General features: G+C 41.2%; 1 long non-coding RNA gene across 2 annotated transcripts in view; it reads left to right on the forward strand.

Moving 5' to 3' along the window:
• The window catches only part of LOC143773414 (uncharacterized), a 67,182-nt gene extending 45,717 nt beyond the window's left edge, over positions 1-21,465 (forward strand). Inside the window, exon 3 of one of the 2 annotated variants that reach the window (XR_013215173.1) lies at positions 21,091-21,465. This is a non-coding gene — a long non-coding RNA (uncharacterized LOC143773414). Of the gene's footprint in view, positions 1-6,246; positions 6,479-21,090 lie in introns of those variants that run through there. The other variant, XR_013215172.1, reaches the window with a different exon arrangement.
• The last annotated feature ends 291 nt before the right edge of the window (positions 21,466-21,756 follow it).

Raw genomic sequence — 21,756 nt, forward strand, 5'->3', positions numbered from 1 at the left:
TCTGCCCTTCAGTCCCTGGGGACTTTTGAAGATTTTCACCAGAACAACTTCTTCCAGTTAATTTATTGGATGAGATGAACAGTAAGCTTTTGAACTCAGATGATATGGAGCCAGAGATGGAGAAAAGGATTCAAGCGCCTAGCATTGTCTAGTATTGTTGCTGGTTATGTGAGCCATGATGTTAGGGCCATCGGCAATTCTCAATGTATACTAACAAATATTTGGCAGGAGTTCGCAATGCTTTGGCAACTGAAAGCCTAACAGAACTACCTCTTCCGACAAGCATACAACCTTCAGTAACCACCGATAAACCAAACTGCTACACAACCAGCTCTGCCCTCACCTACTCTATTCTCACCCATCCCTTGTAGATTGTGAGCCCTCGTGGGCAGGGTCCTCTCTCCTCATGTACCAGTCTGGACTTATATTGTGTAAGATTACTGTACTTGTTTTTTATTATGTATACTCCTTCTAACATGTAAAGCGCTATGGAATAAATGACACTATAATAATAAATAATAATAACTAGGATAACAAAGCATTAAATATACATATCCCAAGGTGCTGAAGAAGCAAAATAGTAGACCTTGCAATATTCTAAATCTCTAATGAAAATGCTCTGCATATTACTTACAAGCGTCTGCTGACAGAGCAGATATCAATTTAGTGGGGATAATAAGTGTTACCCCCTAAACTGATCTCATATGGATGATATATCCTTTGGAAAGGTCATCAAAATATTATTCCTGGATTTAAGCATCACTGGGAACTGAAGAAGATCATAAGTATTTAAACAAATCCACACTACATACATGTTGATAAGGGATTAGACAATAACAATTTTCCTGGGAGTTCTCCATTATGCTAGAGTGGTGAGTGAGAATGACTATGACTCATGGGATTTTCAATGGAAATGAACCTGCTTCCTTTAGCTCTTTAGGAAGGAAGTTCGTTATAATCACATTTATTTTTCCATTAATTGGTTACTGTATCTTGCTGGTCTGATTCCGGTTTACTCGTGAGAGCTGAAATATGACAAGAAGAAAAAATGAATAGTGGCAACAAGTCTAGTTACTCAGGATACTGTAAGCACAACATGATTACAGGCTAAGAGATTACGGCTAAGTTAGTGGTAAAGACATTTGCGGTACCCTGGACTTTCCTTTGTCTTGCTATCTGTCCAACACATAACGCTTTTCAATAATTTAACATCTAAATAATTGAAGATATGATTGTGTCTCAAATATGTATACTGTATTTTAAAGGGAATCTGTCACTAGGATCCCCCCTCCTAAGCCATCAATTTGGGAATTTAGGTCATAGAAAGTTTAACAAATGATATTTTGACATCTGTGATCCGACGTTTTCTCATGAGAAATCCACATTTTTCCTAAAATGTAAACTTGCTACTAAGATCTATGGGCTGGACATAGATCTCCTTGAGAATCTGCATCCAGAGATTATTTTAAATGAAAGGTGATATATCAGTGTGATACATTTAACCCCTTTCTGATATTGGATGTAAAATTCCATCCCTATGCCCCGGGCCTATTTTACGAGGGACGGAATATTACATCATTATGATCGCTCGCGCACTCGGGGGGTGTGGGCAATCGGCGCCGGATGTCAGCTGATTCTGACAGCTGACACCGGCACTAAATGCCAGGAGCAGTCACAGGCACTTTAACCTCCCAAAATGTTGCGATCGAACACGATTGCAGCATTTCGGTAGCTGGCAGAGGGCTGACAGCCCCTCTGCCTTAGGATCGGAGACCCCGCGGTGTGATGCAGGGTCCCGATCGTTGTCATGGTGACCCCATGTCATCATGATGTATAATGAGCAGGTTTGTCTGTCAGTACAGAGCTGACAGTTTCTGCAGCATGGGGATGCTGCTTCATCTCCATGCTGCAGAAGTGATCAGCCTGCAAAAAATTATAGTCCCATATTGGGACAAAGTAAAAAAGTTAGAAAAAAGTAAACAAATGTTATTAAATAATTGTAAAAATATTTTAAAAAAATCAAAAATAATAAAAAATCTAAAGATTTTGTATCTCTAAATTATTTGAATTAAAAAAACAAAAAAACAATAAAAGTACACATATTTGGTATCACCGAGTCTGCAACGACCTGACCTATAAAACTGTCCTGCTAGTTAACCCCTTTAGTGAATACCATAAAAAATGTAATAAGAAACAAGGCAAAAAACAATGCTTTATCATCATAATGCCAAACAAAAAGTGGAATAACACCCAATCAAAAAGACGGACATAAATAAACACGGTACCGCTGAAAATGCCATTTTTCCCCGCAAAAAAACAAGCCATCAGACAGCTTCATCAGCAGAAAAATAATAAAGCTACAGCTTTCACAATAAAGCGATGCAATTATCTCTATGAAAAAGTTTATTGTATAAAAGCGTCAAAACATAAAAAAAAAAAATAAGGTATCGCTGTAATCGTACTGACCCGAAGAATAAAACTGCCTTGTCAATTTTACCACAAATGGAATGGCATAACCTCCCCAAAAGAAATTCCTGAATTGCTGTTTTTTTTTCATTCTACCTCTCAAAAATCGTAATAGAAAGCGATCAAAAAATTTCACGTGCCCAAAAATTGTACCAAACAACAACAAAACAACAATAAAAACATCAACACGTCCTGCCAAACACAAGACCTCACATGACTTCGTGGGCCAAAATATGGAAAAATTATAGTTCTCAAAATATGATGATGCAAAAAGCATCTTTTAGTGTCTGACAGCAGCCAAACATAGAAACTCGATACAAATCCAGTATCACTGTAATTGCACCGACCCGAAGAATAAAGTAGCCTAATAACTTATCCCGCACGAGGAAAAGCATAAAAAATAAATAAAACCAATTCTTCACGTACTGTTGATTATTTTATTCTGTCTCTCAAAGATCGCATTAAGGCTCAGCGCACATTTATCCTGCACTTTGCGTTAAGTTCTTACACAGGAGGTTTCCATGTAAATCTCTGAAATATGTGATTCAGACGGAATCTCTGGTGGCAGATTTCTATAATGAGGCAGATGGAGGCACTGTGGATGCCGTCTGCCCTGTGATCCAGCGGTGTCCGTCTTTTTAGGATTGTATAAAAGGGCTGTCGGCCAAAGTTTTGTGCACTTCTGAAAAGAAGGACACTGCTGAACAGAGAAACTCTGTTGCCTCATTATAGTGAATGGCTTCCTCAGGGGCTTCAGCTGAATCACATCACTAGGAGATTAAGATGGAAACCTCAAAGTAAGTGGTCAGCATAGAGCGCCAGATAAATGTGATCCCAAATGTTATGTAAAATCTACTATATAATTGTCTAAGGGTCACTTCCGTCTTTCTGTCTGTTTTTCTGTCACGGAAATCCCAAGTCGCTGATTGGTCGCGGCAAAACGGCCATGGCCAATCAGCGACGGGCACAGTCCGGTGGCTAAATGGCCGCTCCTTACTCCCAACAGTCAGTGCCCACTCCATAATCCCCTCCACTCAGAGATCACAAAGGGTTAATGTCAGCGTTAACGGACCGCGTTATTCCGCGGTGTAACGCACTCCGTTAACGCTGCTATTAACCCTGTGTGACCAAATTTTTACTATTGATGCTGCCTATGAAGCATCAATAGTAAAAAGATCTAATATTAAAAATAAAAAAAATAAAAAAATCATCATATACTCACCTTCCGGCGCCTTTCCGGCTCCTCGCGACGCTCCGGTGACCGGTCCATGCATTGCGGTCTCATGAGATGACCACTACCACCACCTCTCGAGACCACTACGTCATCATCTCGCGAGACCGCAATGCACTCCTGGGACCGGAGCATCACGAGAAGCATTGGTAAATGCCTCGGCTGGATCCGGGGGGCCGACGGAGGGTGAGTATATAACTATTTTTTATTTTAATTCTTTTTTTAACAGGGATATGGTGCCCACATTGCTATATGCTACGTTAGCTGTGTTAGTTACTGTGTGGGCTGTGCTATATACTACATCTCTGTGCTGTATACTGTGGGCTGTGCTATATACTACGTGGTTGGGCATTCTATTACGTGGCTGGGCAATATACTACATCGCTGTGCTCTATACTGCATGGGCAGTGTTATATACTACGTCTCTGTGCTATATACTACGTGGCTGTGCTATATACTACGTGGCCTGTGTTATATACTGCATGGGTTGTGTTATATACTGTGTCTCTGTGCTATATACTACATTGCTGTGCTATATACTACGTGGCTGTGCTATATACTATGTGGCTGTGTAATATGTTACGTGGCTGGGCAATATACTACATGTCTGCGCTATATACTACGTGTCTGTGCTATATACTATGTGGCTGGGCAATATACTACATGGCTGAACAATATACTACGTGGCTGGGCAATATATTACGTGGCTGGGCAATATACTACGTGTCTGTCCTATATACTACGTGTCTGTCCTATATACTACGTGTCTGTGCTATATACTACGTGGCTCGGCAATATACTACGTGGCTGAGCAATATACTACGTGGCTGGGCAATATATTACGTGGCTTGGCAATATACTACGTGTCTGTCCTATATACTACGTGTCTGTCCTATATACTACGTGTCTGTGCTATATACTACTTGGCTGGGCAATATACTACATGGCTGAGCAATATACTACGCGGCTGAGCAATGTACTATGTGGCTGAGCAATATACTAATTGGCTGGGCAATATACTACGTGGGCTGTGCTACATACTATGTGGCTGTGCAATAAACTATGTGGCTGGGCAACATACTACATGGCAATTTGAACCACACTTCGCTAATTGCCGGCCAAATCCTGTGTGTAAATTGCATTATTCTGAAAACTTTATAAATAAACTACATACAGATTCTAGAATACCCGATGCGTTAGAATTGGGCCACCATCTAGTGTTCCCAATAAAAGCTTCAAATCAATCCACAAGAAAAGCAAGCTCTGGCTCAGGTACATCATTTGTTAACGGAAATATAGGGGGCGTGCACGTTACTGGTAGCACAAAGACTCTGGAAAAGCGAAATGGCTCTTCACCTGCCAAACGATATTCAGCAAATTCTCCGCTCCCAAATCCAAATGCCCTCTGCCTTCTGAGCCCCAGTGTGCATAAACCACATAATGCATCTCCATGTTTGGCATTTCTGAAGCAATGAGAGTCAGCCTAGCTTATGGGTGCTTGCCTCCAGAAGCACGGGCTGGGCATAATGTAGTGGTGACTGCAACATATTGGTTACTACGGCATACTGGTCACTATAGCATACTGGTCACTACAACAGCGGTTTGCAATTTTCACTCAGCAACATTCATTGCTGCTTGATTCTGGAAAATAATAATAATAATAATAATAATAATAATAATTTTATTTGTATAGCGCCAACATATTCCTCCACAATTTACATTTTAGAGGGGACTTGTACAGACAATAGACATTAAGCATAACAATAAGCACATAGATCAACAGATACTAAGAGGAATGAGGACTCTGCTCGCAAGCTTACAATCTATGAGGACACAGGGGAGACAAAAAAGGTGGATGGTAACAATTGCTTTCATTGTTCAGACCAGCCATAATGTAAGAGATCGGGTGTTCATTAGTGATGAGCGAATAAACTCATTACTCGAGATTTCTAGATCACGCTCGGGTGACCTCTGAGTATTTTTTAGTGCTCGGAGATTTAGTTTTCATCGCTGAATGATTTACATCTGTTAGCCAGCATAAGTAAATGTGGGGATTCTCTAACATTGGATCTGAAGTAAAATTTTTGTGAAAAAAGTTAAACTTCTTGAATGTGGTTTTGAGAACCTTGATGGGTGCAGTTTTTAGAATGGTGTCACTTTTGGGTATCTTCTTTCTAAAAGATGCATCAAAATGACTTCAAATGTGATGGGCCCTAAACTTATTTTAATAGACTCACCTTTATAACTTTGAATTTAAAGCAGTCTTGGCAACTCTCCTGATGTCTGTCCAGCTATGAACTCTGATGAACTCCATAATTCTGAGTGAGAGCTCAGTGCTAAACACTGACAGAAGTGATTATGCTCCTATCAGTGTGTGTTGGCTCTCAGAGAGAGCAGTCACTAATGTGGGACAGATATGGACTAGCTGCACTTCGGACAGTTTAGGGATATGGTTATTTATTTTTCTTTTTTTACAGGGGACATGGGCATCGGCAGATTAAGTGTATATGAATATTTTTATTGTTTATTTATTTTTTGTTTCTTTACAGGTGACAATGGCTTCAAAGAAATGGGCTTCCTGGAGAAATCCTTGTTCAAGGTCCATGCCCTAACAATATGTGTTCGATATGGGCCCTAAACTATACTGTTCGAGTTTACTCGTCATCACTATGCAGACAATATTGTTTATGCACACACTGGCAAACCATAATAAATCATCATTATCAGTGATCCATGTCTACAGCCCATAATTCTGAGATTTAGACAAAAGCTGCATTCACTGTAAACTGTAAAGTGATGATAGTTGCAATCAAAATAATAATTTCTATTTGTTTCTTCAGCTTCAAATAAATAACAGACGCCTTACTTTTTTATGGACGGGGCAAAAAAGTGTCTTTATTTTATGGACTCTGGAAACCCTGATCAGAGTGTGATTAGTGAGATTCCATTATCTCAGATGAGGAGAAGATGGAAAAAAAAGTCTCCATCTTCTCCATTATGTCAGTCAGTGAAAATCAGACTGGACTCAGATGTAATCCGCGTGCAGTCCAATTTTATCCATGCACACACTGACTTGTATGACCGAGAGTAATCCGAACATTGGATGTAAATTGAGAATGCTCAGATTTTTCCCTTGTACAGACTGTTCAAGTACCAAATCAGACATGTGCACGGTCCCATAGCATTACATTGGTTATTGGTCCCATGTTTTGTTCTATCGCACTCGGACTGAAAATACGGTCATCTGCACAAGCCCTCAAAGTGTTGTTTATTTATTAAATTAAATTATAAATTAAATTACCAAATTTCCACTGATGCTTGCTTCTGTTTGCTCCAACTACATGTTATATTTAGTGCAGAATTTCCATCGTCAGAAAGCAAACAATAACTTCTGTGTAGGGAGCTGGATGGGTGTCTCTACTTTATTAGTTAACCCAGCAGCCAGCCCCTCTGTATTAGTCTGTAATTGTTTGTTTGATTACTGTAAGTGATATCTGTAACTTGTATGTAACCCATTCTCGTGTACAGCACCATGGAATCAATAGTGCTATATAAATAATAATAATAATAATTATTATCTATCACAACCGAGATACATAGAGATAGAAATAGGCTGGCTTAGCTATTCAAATGACCAGTTATCACTAGGGATGAGTGGACCTGTGGAAGTTCTGATTCTTTATTCCAAAGTTTGGTTCGGGTATGAGAACTGTGCCCGAACTTGAACCAGAACCCCATTGAAAACAATGAGGACCTGAACATTTGAGCTGGAAAATTCTTTCTGTTGTTCTCTTTCTCTCGGGTCTCTGAACATTGCTACGGAGAAGTCCGTGTTTGGAGTTTAGTACCGTACCCTAAGTGTCTGGTAGGAACTCCGAACTTTTAAGTTCGAGTTCGCTCATCTCTAGTTACTACCTGTCTTCCCACAAAGTACTAATCATTTGTAACACAGAAAGATACTCTTTTTATTAGAATGTTATTGCCTTTTTAATTTTTCATGATGAACATTTAAATTAAATTACATTTGCAGAAGCCAGAAAATTATTTAAAAAATACAAAAGTTTCTTATTTCAACTTTTGCTTTTATTTTTTAATCAGGGTTATGATGGGGGATGAGAAGGGGTATGTTGCACACCTGCTACAGCTGCATGAAAGGTCAAGCATTTTCTGTCTTGTGTTTTTGAAATGTTGTTTTTCTGCTTCGAATTTAAATATTCATAGACCCATGGGAAGATCGGAATAAGAAATTTGCCAACATGAAAAGATTTAAACAGAAGCTCATTACCTTCTTATTTTATCAGCAAAACAAACGATAGCTAAAACATTGAAATCCCTATTGGTTGAACTCTCAGAGGTGACACATACTGCAAATTGGGTTAGAGTTTATGAGAAGCTGACTTGTATTCTTAATGACACATGTAAAATCTGATTATCATAATTTAGGTGGTTTATCAAAGGGGATTAGCCGAGACTTTATATATTCAGATTCTAGGACTATTACTCCATTACTTATCTTAAATATTAGAAATGTAACTGCCTATAAGGCTGTTATGGAGCATGACTTTTGGATATGGGATGGACCCCACTCCTTCTTAAAACCACCATAACTACTGTAAACCTAGGTACTAAAATAAATACATAAAACACATTATTTTGGTTGTCAAAATGGCCACAGCTTTTATTCAAATCACAGGATTAAATAATCACAGTAGGAGTCAGGTGGAGTGCTAGTACATTGGGATTCACAAGTACTGCGATATCCCCAGCTGTCTGACATACAGCACCAGGACAGACAGCCATAAAGGGGCGGCACGCACTGGCTTGCCATTCAAGCAGAGCCAGTAAACTTTCAGGGCACCAATGACCCTATTATCCTCACTCCTGTGCTTAACCACTGTGCCCGCCCCTGATTGATGTTACCATTACAACGTCCTTGAGGCTGGCCACCAAAGCCGAGCCTGCTCACCACCATGAGGTTTTACATCCTCTATTAGTTAAAATGAGTCCACCTTAACTTGTCTGCAACTTCCACCTGACTCCTAAACCGCAAAGCCGTGACGGGTTATAAATTCCAAGTCTCATTTGACACTTTTTTTTTTTTTTTTTTTAAATAATTAAATCATTTTTGTAAACTTAAAAACTAAAAGTCCCTGCAAAAGCATTAATGGGACTAAACTTGGCAAACCCCCAACTCACAAAGAGTCATCCTACAGCACTCAGGAGAGGAAAAACCCCCTGTGGAGGAAACCTCCAGGGAACCATGGCTGAAGGATTGCCCTTCCCTTGGGCTTAGAAGGTTACCGCAAATAATAACTCCTTATAGCCAATATACAATTGAACATGGTACAAGATATACAATGACAAATTCAAAAATACAATAAAACATTTAGCATTATACAAGCAATAATTAAAAAGTTTAAGGACAAAGATTATAAACAGGGCGGGAGGGTGGGTAATGTTTCCTCCTGTCCATCCTGTCAGAGAAAGAGGGAGAGCCAGAGTTGCCTCCCCTATATAAGCCCCACCCTCCTCACAGTAATACACCAGGCACAAACATCTAAACTTCCTCTTAAAGCAACAACACTCTTGTTTAAAATCTACACCGCAATACAAACAAAAGCTGCAGGAGTTCTCGGTCCACCCATCCCCAAGTCATGTCCACCTCCGTCTAGTCTCCAGTGGTTTCTTGAGAGAACGCAGATTTTCGGCCCAATGTAAATGTACGCCTCCTTATAGGAATCACAACTGTATCGAACAGGGCTGAAATTTCAACAACAGGTTTTCTACTTTACAATTGCACATAAATAAAAAATGTTTGTACTCAAAGAATCAAATTATTCAATTGTTAAGTGAAGTTTATCTCTATAGTATTAGCAACTACAGCTTCCAATATCACCTAAACAATGGTAATTTGTAAACTAGTTGTTCTGACTGTTGAATCACCAAATAGTTGTCTAGTCAGAGATCATTTTCCTGCAAACCTTACGAGTAAGGGTACCGTCTCACAGTGGCACTTTGGTCGCTACGACGGCACGATCCGTGATGTTCCAGCGATATAGTTACGATCTCGCTGTGTCTGACACGCTACTGCGATCAGGGACCCTGCTGAGAATCGTACGTCGTAGCAGGTCGTTTGAAACTATATTTAGTCGCTGGATCTCCCGCTGACATCGCTGCATCGGCGTGTGTGATGCCGATGCAGCGATGTCTTCACTCGTAACCAGGGTAAATATCGGGTTACTAAGCGCAGGGCCGCGCTTAGTAACCCGATGTTTACCCTGGTTACCATTGTAAATGTAAAAAAAAAAAACCACATACTCACATTCCGGTGCCTGTCACGTCCCCGGGCGTCTGCTTCCCTGCACTCCTCCTGCATCCTGTGTCAGCGCCGGCCGGCCGAACATCAGAGCACAGCGGTGACGTCACCGCTCTGCTTTACGGCCGCGCTTACACAGGATGCAGGAGGAGTGCAGGGAAGCGGATGCCCGGGGACGTGACAGGCACCGGAATGTGAGTATGTGGGGTTTTTTTTACATTTACAATGGTAACCAGGGTAAACATCAGGTTACTAAGCGCGGCCCTGTGCTTAGTAACCCGATGTTTACCCTGGTTACCCGGGGACTTCGGCATCGTTGGTCGCTGGAGAGCTGTCTGTGTGACAGCTCTCCAGCGACCACACAAGGACTTTCCAACGATCACGGCCAGGTCGTATTGCTGGTCGTGATCGTTGGAAAGTTGCTGAGCGTGGCAGTACCCTTACTCCAGTATTAATCAAAAACAGAACAAGCATTCACGTGCACAAACTCACAACTTATATTCTGGCCGTTTGGATTATTTGTCTTTGCTTTTCTTCCTCATTTGACCCAAAGACTCCATGAAGACTTATTTGTTATGACCCCAATGGCAGAGGGTCTCAGGAATAATTGCTAAGTCTGCAAACACAGAAAACCAGCTCATAGGGCAGTGGTAACTGGGCTGACCATATATCTAATCCTAGCACCACAAATACCAGCAGCCGGGGAACGTGCCTACGTTGATTCTAGACGTCTCACGCCAGCCGGAGAACTAACTAACCCTAGAAGGGAAAAGAAAGACCTTTCTTGCCTCCAGAGAATAGACCCCAAAAGTTGGATACAAGCCCCCAACAAATAATAACGGTGAGGTAAGAGGAAAAGACAAACATAAGAATGAGCTAGGTATTTAGCAAAGAGAGGCCCACTAGCTAATAGCAGAATATAGAAAGATAACTTATATGGTCAGCAAAAACCCTATCAAAAATATCCACACTGGAAATTCAAGAACCCCCGAACCGTCTAACGGCCCGGGGGGAGAACACCAGCCCCCTAGAGCTTCCAGCAAGGTCAGGAATCACATTTAGTACAAGCTGGACAAAAATGAGAGCAAGCAAATAACCCAAAAAACAAAGAAGCAGGACTTAACTTAATTTTGCACGAACCAGGACCAGCAGATAGGAGCAAACAGAATGTGTCTGATTACAACGATGCCAGGCACTGGACTAAGGATCCAGGAGGTTTATATAGCAACACCCCTGAACTAACGACCCAGCTGGGTGCAAACTGAGGGAAGAAAATCCCAGAGTCATATCACTAGTAACCACAAGAGGGAGCCAAAAAGTCTAATTCACAACAGTACCCCCCCTTAAGGAGGGGTCACCGAACCCTCACCAAGACCACCAGGGCGATCAGGATGAGCAGCGTGAAAGGCACGAACTAAATTGGCCGCATGCACATCAGAGGCAACCACCCAGGAATTATCCTCCTGACCATAGCCCTTCCACTTGACCAAATACTGAAGCCTCCGTCTGGAGAGACGAGAATCCAAGATCTTCTCAACCACGTACTCCAACTCGCCCTCAACCAACACCAGAGCAGGAGGCTCAGCAGAAGGAACCACAGGCACAACGTAGCGTCGCAATAAAGACCTATGGAACACGTTGTGAATGGCAAACGAAACCGGAAGATCCAAGCGAAAGGACACTGGATTAAGGATTTCCAATATCTTGTAAGGACCGATGAAGCGAGGCTTAAATTTAGGAGAGGAGACCTTCATAGGAACAAATCGAGAAGACAGCCACACCAAATCCCCAACACGAAGTCGGGGACCCACACCGCGGCGGCGGTTGGCAAAACGCTGAGCCTTCTCCTGTGACAATTTTAAGTTGTCCACCACATGATTCCAGATCTGCTGCAACCTATCCACCACAGAATCTACCCCAGGACAGTCAGAAGGCTCCACATGTCCCGAGGAAAAACGAGGATGGAAACCAGAGTTGCAGAAAAATGGCGAAACCAAAGTAGCGGAACTAGCCCGATTATTAAGGGCAAACTCAGCCAACGGCAAGAAGGTCACCCAATCATCCTGATCTGCCGAAACAAAACACCTCAAATAAGCCTCCAGAGTCTGACTAGTTCGCTCCGTTTGTCCATTAGTCTGAGGATGAAAGGCAGACGAGAACGACAAATCAATGCCCATCCTAGCACAAAAGGATCGCCAGAACCTGGAAACAAACTGGGATCCTCTGTCAGACACAACATTCTCAGGAATGCCGTGCAAACGAACCACATTCTGAAGGAACACAGGAACCAGATCGGAAGAGGAAGGCAGCTTAGGCAAAGGCACCAAATGGACCATTTTCGAGAAGCGATCACATACCACCCAGATGACAGACATACCCTGAGACACCGGGAGATCAGAAATGAAATCCATGGAAATGTGTGTCCAAGGCCTCTTCGGGACAGGCAAGGGCAAGAGCAACCCGCTGGCACGAGAACAGCAAGGCTTAGCTCGAGCACAAGTCCCACAGGACTGCACAAATGACCGCACATCCCGTGACAAGGAAGGCCACCAAAAGGACCTAGCCACCAGATCTCTGGTGCCAAAAATTCCCGGATGACCTGCCAACACCGAGGAATGAACCTCGGAAATGACTCTGCTGGTCCACTTATCAGGAACAAACAGTCTGTCAGGTGGACAAGAGTCAGGTCTACCAGCCTGAAATCTCTGCAACACGCGTCGCAAATCAGGAGAAATGGCTGACAAAATAACTCCCTCTTTAAGAATACCAACAGGTTCTGCGACTCCAGGAGAGTCAGGCACAAAGCTCCTTGAAAGAGCATCAGCCTTCACATTCTTTGAACCTGGTAAATACGAGACCACAAAGTCAAAACGGGAGAAAAACAATGACCAGCGGGCCTGTCTAGGATTCAGGCGTTTAGCAGACTCAAGATACATCAAATTTTTGTGATCAGTCATGACCACCATCCGATGCTTAGCACCCTCGAGCCAATGACGCCACTCCTCAAATGCCCACTTCATGGCCAGTAACTCCCGATTGCCAACATCATAATTCCGCTCAGCAGGCGAAAACTTCCTAGAGAAGAAAGCACATGGTCTCATTACCGAGCAACCAGGGCCTCTCTGTGACAAAACGGCCCCTGCTCCAATCTCAGAAGCATCCACTTCGACCTGAAAGGGAAGTGAGACATCAGGCTGCCACAAAACAGGCGCCGAAGTAAACTGGCGCTTCAACTCTTGGAACGCCTCCATGGCTGCAGGAGCCCAGTTAGCAACATCAGAACCTTTCTTGGTCATATCCGTCAAAGGTTTAACAACGCTAGAAAAATTAGCGATAAAATGACGGTAGAAGTTAGCAAAACCCAAGAACTTCTGAATACTCTTAACTGACGTGGGTTGAGTCCACTCATGAATAGCTCGGACCTTGACTGGGTCCATCTCCACAGCAGAAGGGGAAAAAATAAACCCCAAAAAGGGAACCTTCTGTACTCCAAAGAGACACTTTGAGCCTTTAACAAACAAAGCATTCTCACGCAAAACCTGAAACACCATCCTGACCTGCTCCACATGTGAGTCCCAATCTTCAGAGAAAACCAGAATATCATCCAGATAAACAATCATAAATTTATCCAGATACTTCCGGAAAATATCATGCATAAAGGACTGAAACACTGAGGGAGCATTAGAGAGCCCAAAAGGCATCACCAAGTACTCAAAATGACCTTCGGGCGTATTAAATGCAGTCTTCCATTCATCTCCTTGCTTAATGCGCACAAGGTTGTACGCACCACGAAGATCTATCTTGGTGAACCACTTGGCACCTTTAATCCGGGCAAACAAGTCCGACAACAGAGGCAAAGGATACTGAAATTTTACAGTGATTTTATTCAGAAGCCGATAGTCAATGCAAGGTCTCAAAGATCCGTCCTTCTTGGCCACAAAAAAGAATCCCGCACCAAGAGGGGAAGAGGAAGGACGGATATGCCCCTTCTCCAGAGACTCCTTGATATACGAACGCATTGCGGCATGCTCAGGTACAGACAGATTAAATAATCTTCCCTTGGGAAATTTACTACCTGGAATCAAATCTATGGCGCAGTCACAGTCCCTATGAGGAGGCAGAGCACTGGATCTGGACTGGCTGAATACATCCTGATAATCAGACAAATACTCAGGAACTTCCGAAGGAGTAGAGGAAGCAATAGACACTGGCGGGGAATCAGCATGAATTCCCTGACAGCCCCAACTTGACACAGACATTGCCTTCCAATCCAAGACTGGATTGTGGGTCTGTAACCATGGCAGACCCAAAACGACCAAATCATGCATTTTATGCAGAACAAGAAAACGAATCACCTCCCGATGTTCAGGAGTCATGCACATGGTCACCTGCGTCCAAAACTGCGGTTTATTTTCCGCCAATGGCGTAGCATCAATACCTCTAAGAGGAATAGGATTTACCAACGGTTCAAGAACAAAACCACAGCGCTTGGCAAATGACAGATCCATAAGACTCAGGGCAGCACCTGAATCCACAAACGCCATAACAGGGTAAGAAGACAAAGAGCAAATCAAAGTCACAGACAAAATAAATTTAGGTTGCAAATTACCAATGGCGACAGGACTAACAACCCTTGTTAGACGTCTAGAGCATGCTGATATAACATGTGTAGAATCACCACAGTAAAAACACAACCCATTCTGACGTCTATGATTTTTCCGCTCATTTCTAGTCTGAATTCTATCACATTGCATTAAATCAGGTGTTTGTTCAGACAACACCTCCAGAGGATTAGCGGTTTTGCGCTCCCGCAAACGCCGGTCAATTTGAATAGCCAGCGCCATAGAATCATTCAGATTTGTAGGAATGGGGAAACCCACCATCACATTCTTAATGGCCTCAGAAAGGCCATTTCTGAAATTTGCGGCCAGAGCACACTCATTCCACTGAGTAAGCACGGACCATTTCTGAAATTTTTGGCAATACACTTCAGCTTCATCCTGGCCCGGAGAAATAGCCAGCAAGGCTTTTTCTGCCTGAATTTCAAGATTGGGTTGCTCGTAAAGCAATCCGAGCGCCAGAAAAAACGCATCAATATTTGCCAATGCCGGATCTCCTGGCGCTAGGGAGAAAGCCCAATCCTGAGGGTCGCCCCATAAAAAAGAAATAACAATTTTAACTTGCTGAGCTGAATCTCCAGATGAACGGGGTCTCAGAGAAAGAAACAATTTACAATAATTCATGAAATTCCTAAACCTAAATCGGTCTCCAGAAAATAATTCCGGAATAGGTATTTTAGGTTCAGACATAGGACTACTGGTAACAAAATCTTGTATGCCCTGCACACGAGCTGCCAGCTGGTTTACACTTGTAATCAAGGTCTGGACATTCATGTCTGCAGCAAGCACAAGCCACTCAAAGGTAAAGGGGAGGAAGAGAGGAAAGAAAAAAAAAAACTCAGAATTTCCTTTCTTATTATCCCACTTCTGCAATGCATTAAACATTCAGTGTTGGCCTGGCATACTGTTATGACCCCAATGGCAGAGGGTCTCAGGAATAATTGCTAAGTCTGCAAACACAGAAAACCAGCTCATAGGGCAGTGGTAACTGGGCTGACCACATATCTAATCCTAGCACCACAAATACCAGCAGCCGGGGAACGTGCCTACGTTGATTCTAGACGTCTCACGCCAGCCGGAGAACTAACTAACCCTAGAAGGGAAAAGAAAGACCTTTCTTGCCTCCAGAGAATAGACCCCAAAAGTTGGATACAAGCCCCCAACAAATAATAACGGTGAGGTAAGAGGAAAAGACAAACATAAGAATGAGCTAGGTATTTAGCAAAGAGAGGCCCACTAGCTAATAGCAGAATATAGAAAGATAACTTATATGGTCAGCAAAAACCCTATCAAAAATATCCACACCGGAAATTCAAGAACCCCCGAACTGTCTAACGGCCCGGGGGGAGAACACCAGCCCCCTAGAGCTTCCAGCAAGTTCAGGAATCACATTTAGTACAAGCTGGACAAAAATGAGAGCAAGCAAATAACCCAAAAAACAAAGAAGCAGGACTTAGCTTAATTTTGCACGAACCAGGACCAGCAGATAGGAGCAAACAGAATGTGTCTGATTACAACGATGCCAGGCACTGGACTAAGGATCCAGGAGGTTTATATAGCAACACCCCTGAACTAACGACCCAGCTGGGTGCAAACTGAGGGAAGAAAATCCCAGAGTCATATCACTAGTAACCACAAGAGGGAGCCAAAAAGTCTAATTCACAACACTTATTCCAGCTACAGCTCTAGAGAACTTGTTTAACATTTTGATATTCAAATTTTCCAGGTTTGATAATTTTTTTCAAAATTTCAAATTCTCAACAAATTGAGTTGCTGTAAATTTCAATGCTGCAAAGCCTCCAAGTGTCCTGAAAAAAATGTGTGTAGCACTCTAAGGTCTTCTAGGACAGTATTTAGTCCATGTTAAAGGGACTCTGTCACCTGAATTTGGAGGGAACAATTTTCAGCCATAGGGGCGGGGTTTTCGGGTGTTTGATTCACCCTTTCCTTACCCGCTGGCTGCAATATTGGATTGAAGTTCATTCTCTGTCCTCCGTAGTACATGCCTGCACAAGGCAATCTTGCCTTATGCAGGCGTGTACTATGGAGGACAGAGAATGAACTTCAATCCAATATTGCAGCCAGCGGGTAAGGAAAGGATGAATCAAACACCCAAAAACCCCGCCCCTATGGCTGAAAATTGTTCCCTCCAAATTCAGGTGACAGAGTCCCTTTAAGCTTTTTAACCCTTCAGGTACCAGAGATTTTTTTCAATTTTGACATTTTCCTTTTTTTTCACCTTCTTCCAATAACCATAACATTTTATTTTTTTTTGTCAACATATACATATGGAGACTTTTTTTTCAGTAAAAGCTGTAGTTTTGATTGACAAAAGCTGAACTTATATATATTTTTCCTGTTAGTGAGCTACACTTATATGTTGATTTTTTTTATTTTTTTTTGTATTTTTACAATTTTTTTTATCTTTTTTACTTTGTCCCACTATGGGACTTTCATTTTTTGCAAGCTAAACACTTGTAAAGAATAGGGATGCATTCTGCAGTGCCCTTCTTTGAGCCCTGTCCTAAATCCTATTGAGCATCTTTGGAAAGAGCTGAAACATGCCGTCTGGGAAAGACAACCTTCAAACATGAGACAACTGTGGGCCAAAATACCTGTCGAGAGGTGCAGAAGTCTCACTGACAGTTACAGGAATCGTTTGATTGCAGTGATTGCCTCAAAAGGTTGTGCAATAAAATATTAAGTTAAGGGTACCATCATTTCTGTCCTGGCCTATTTGATGAATTTTATTTTTATTTTTTTAATTCTTTTTTTATTATTACTTTTGTCAGATTCAAGTTATTTCTGTGACCATTGTAGGTTTTTCTGTCATTAAACGAGGGGAACCAACAATTTTGACCACGTGTGCATACCATTATTTGCATTAATTGATATTTGTATTTAAGTTAGACAAACTTCCTTTACTTCTAGGGAAGTTCTACCTTATTATGTATTCTCTTTATTAGATTTTTTTTCTTTAGGTAAGTTTTTCTACAAAATAGGTTTTTTGAAAATCATTTTATCTATTGTAATTTCAAACAGTTTAAAAAATATTATTGTGGTCATAGGGTTCTGTTGGCTTTATTGATTTTACTACACTGTTAAGTCACAACTGGAGGTGAAAATATGCTGGTGAATCGATAGGAAGCATGCAACTAGTCAGTGGTAAATGTGGGGATTTGTTATTACTGCCCTTATTGTTTTTCTAATAAGACTGTGACTGCCTTCTACCCATTAAAGAGACTTTCCATGCGAGTGGCTTTTCAGCACAAGCAGAGGTGAGCACTAATGAAGTATGGTTAACTAGAAGGGCTGGGGCTCCCTGCAGGTTATGACTATGACACACCAGGTGGCATTTTTAATGGTTTTACTGATTGGAAAGCAGAAGGAGAGAATAGATATATCTAAACATCCGGAGAACAGAAACCTACAGGAATATAGCAACATCAAGGATCAGCACCAATAACAGGGCCATGGTGCAAACAATGTATAGTACTAATTTGCTTATAGCTAGCTGCTGGTTATGGACAATTTCATACACAATGATTCAGAAAATCTCGTTTTGGTGTACTATAGTTCACTAGAAATTGTAAGACATTAATGGGAATTATTATGTGATCAAAGAAACAGTACTACTAGTGACTATTATTGTTCTTTGACAGGCTAGGGTAACATACCATTTCCTCCACATCCGAGAAAAATTATCCGATTATACAAATCACGCTCTGACCAGACTGTGATCTTTATTTTCTCTATTTGGTCAGTCCGTGAAAATTGGAATGCATTCAGATGTTCACATGATGCATTTGGCGGGCACGTCAAAATGATGCACGAGGACGCATCCGCATACAACCCATTTCACTGCATACACAATGTTAAATATAGGTACGCAAGACACATGTGGATCTATGCGGATCTTAAGGAAATAAGTATGCAGGCCTACGCCGCGCACAGAAATGCTAATGTGAAACCGGCCTAATTGACTTGTATTGCTGAGTGTGCTTTGAATATCGGAAGCAAATTGAACATGCTTAGATTCTTGATCCATGTGTGCAGCCCTTTAGTTCAACATTGGGCAAGTTATATCCATTAAAACGACAGATAGCACTCGTCCGAGTTATAAGGTCATGTGTAAAAGAAAAAAATGGTGCTAGACCGCAGCCGGTCAAGACGAGATGAGTAGAAAAAATGGGAGGGTGTTCCAGCTTCTTAAAAAAAATCTTATCAAACTTTATTGAACCACATTGGGAATGAATAAAAAAACTCCATACAAAAAGTGAACCTCTGGGGTTAAAGCAAAGTGTTTCGATCTGACATACGATCTTTACTTGTCCATAAAGGAGTTTTTCCACTTCCTAAAATGATGCACAATATAAAACACAGTGACTCCATCTCCACCATTATGGTCAAGGGCCCTGTTGGCGCATACGCCCAAATCCCGCTTTGCAGTCGGTTTGGAAGTAAGCCCTGATGGGGCCACCAAATGTTGGAGAGAACACAGTATAGAAAGGACCTTATTTAACCCTGTAAATAAGAGCAGTGTGAAAAGTTAACTCTTATTGCTGCTGTTTAACCAATTCAATGCTGCCCTCCCAACCATGATATTATTGCAAGCTGTTGATGGGATACCATGGCAGTTGAGGTACTACTGAAGACCCCTGTCTTGACCATGTTTGTACTGGGCTTCATAGGAGATAATTTATTTCACTAAATTCTGCTATATTATAGTATTACAGGATATACAAGTAACTAAATGATTGCTTATTCATGTCTCAAATCTCGTTATTCAATTTATATGGTAAAAGTTATAAAGCAAAAAGGTATGAATAATAAATTAAGCAAAAGAAAATTACAACATGCCACATAAAAACAAGCCCTAGCATAACTCAATTGAATGGAAAATAGCAAAAATTCAGGTTTCAGAAAGTAACACAAACCAAAATAATTTTTTTTAAGTTCTCAGTTCTTTTTAATTACTAATATCTATGTATGTATATCTGAGGAGCTAAGCCTGAATCATACACAATGGGGGCCAGTTCTGTTATATAGCCATCACCTGTCTCAAAGAGAACAAACAGCATCATGTAAATCAAGGAACACACCAGACAGGTCAGGGATAAAGTTTTGGAGAGAATGTAAAGTAGAGTTACATTCTTAAAAAAATAGCCTGAACTCTGAAGATCAACGGGAGCACTGTTCAATCCATCATCCAAAAATGGAAGGTACATGGCATAAGAGCTAACCTACCAAAACATTGCTGTCCACCTGAATTGATATCCCTTACAGCAAAAACAATAATTAGAGAAGCAGTCAAGAGGCCCATGGTCACTCTAGAGGAGCTACAGAGATTCACAGCTCAGGTGGGACAATCTGTACACAGGACAACTATTAGTCATATACTCAACAAATGTGGCTTTTATGGAAACGTTGCAGAACAAAACCATTTTTGAAAGCTATTCATAAGAAGTCCCTTTTACAGTTTACAGTTTGCAAAAAGCTATGTAGGGGACATAGTATGTGGAAGAAAGTATTCTGCTAAATGCAAAGGGCTATATGTGGTGGAAAATTAACACTCCATACCACCCAATAAACACCACCCCCAACGTCAAACATGGTGGTGGCAGCAGCATGCTATGGGGATGCTTTTTTTCAGCAGGCACAGTTAAGCTTGAAAGAAAGGAAGATTAAAACTAACAAAGAGCACAAATGAAAATTTGTCTTGGTTGAAAGAGGTTAAAACTTTTTGTTTTTAGGGCCTATTAAGTTAAATAATACTTTGTTGTCTTTTGAATTTGCCTGTGATGAAATTTCATTTATGAAGTCAATAATTTACAAACATGTTTCTGAAGCTTTCTTTTTCCATACTATAGATACAATTGAAGAATACTAGTTTTTCTTTTCTCTTAAAAAATCTTTTTATTTCCATTCATCATTTTACAGCTTTATCCTATTCTTTATGCTAATTTCCATGAAGGTGTCAGCCGCTGATTATGCCACTATTTTCCTCTTAGTAAATTCATGGTGAACATTGTAGCATTTTACAAAAGCAGTAAACTGTAACAGATCAGATGTAAATGTCCTCAGTGATAGACAGTACAGCGATGAGGATACCGGGCTCCCATAATGATCATTTGGCTACTCTCCCTGCTCTCTTCTTACCTACGATTTTTTTTCTCTGTTTTACAGTCTCGTTCTGCAAACACAAACCCATTATAATTATGTATTGTGCCCTTTTATAGGCTTGTAATAAAAAAAAAATATGACGAGATGGAGAATGGACTACAAATTCAGCTGCCTCGGCAGGGGAGCCACTTAGCAAGGGAATGTTAGATGAAGCTATAATCAGTGTGTGGAATAGGCCGCTCATTGCTCCATGTTAATAGCAAGAGAATAGCCTGTTCTACATGTCACCGCCGGGCACTTAAATGGTATTTTTGCTTTATCTCTCTCTAATACAGAATTAAAAGGGCAGGTAACTGCAGATTCTCCGTGAAATGGAAGGAAGGTACAGACAATCATCATTTAAAGGTGACGATTATTGAAATCAACCTTTTAACAGTTCATGGATGTACTACATGGAAGAAGATGCCGTTGGTAGTCTGCGGTCTTGGATTGCTACTGACTTTTAGAAGAGCAGATAAAATCTTTATGCTCTACCAAAGGGGAATTTTGTCATTAGAAATCACAGACAACCAGAAATTGAAATCAATGCATATTTCCAGTAACTGTGCACAGCTTTCAGTGTACATTGTATATTGACATTAATCTACTAGTCAGTGATGGGGCAGAGTTGGACCAGTATGCACAGGAGCAGTAGTCCTGTAGTGTTAATCTCTTGCTAATAAAATACTGATTGTATTGAAATCACTGTTTCCGCTCCTACCTCATGCTGCCCTCAGATTATAACAAAAACCTACTGACAGATTCCCTTTAAGGGTTTACAGTGCTCAGGTTGAGAGGTGTGAGTCACGCGGTTAAAATTTGCTACACCTTCAATAAACATTAGCTTTCGTACACTAAGAAAGATTTAGGCTGCATTTTCACATTTCAGTTTTTTTCATCAGTTAGGTGTATTACTATTGTTAGACATATTGATATGCGCCATTTGCAGGCCAATATATTTT

This window comes from Ranitomeya variabilis, chromosome 5, assembly GCF_051348905.1.
Source record: "Ranitomeya variabilis isolate aRanVar5 chromosome 5, aRanVar5.hap1, whole genome shotgun sequence".
Classification (NCBI taxonomy): domain Eukaryota; kingdom Metazoa; phylum Chordata; class Amphibia; order Anura; family Dendrobatidae; genus Ranitomeya; species Ranitomeya variabilis.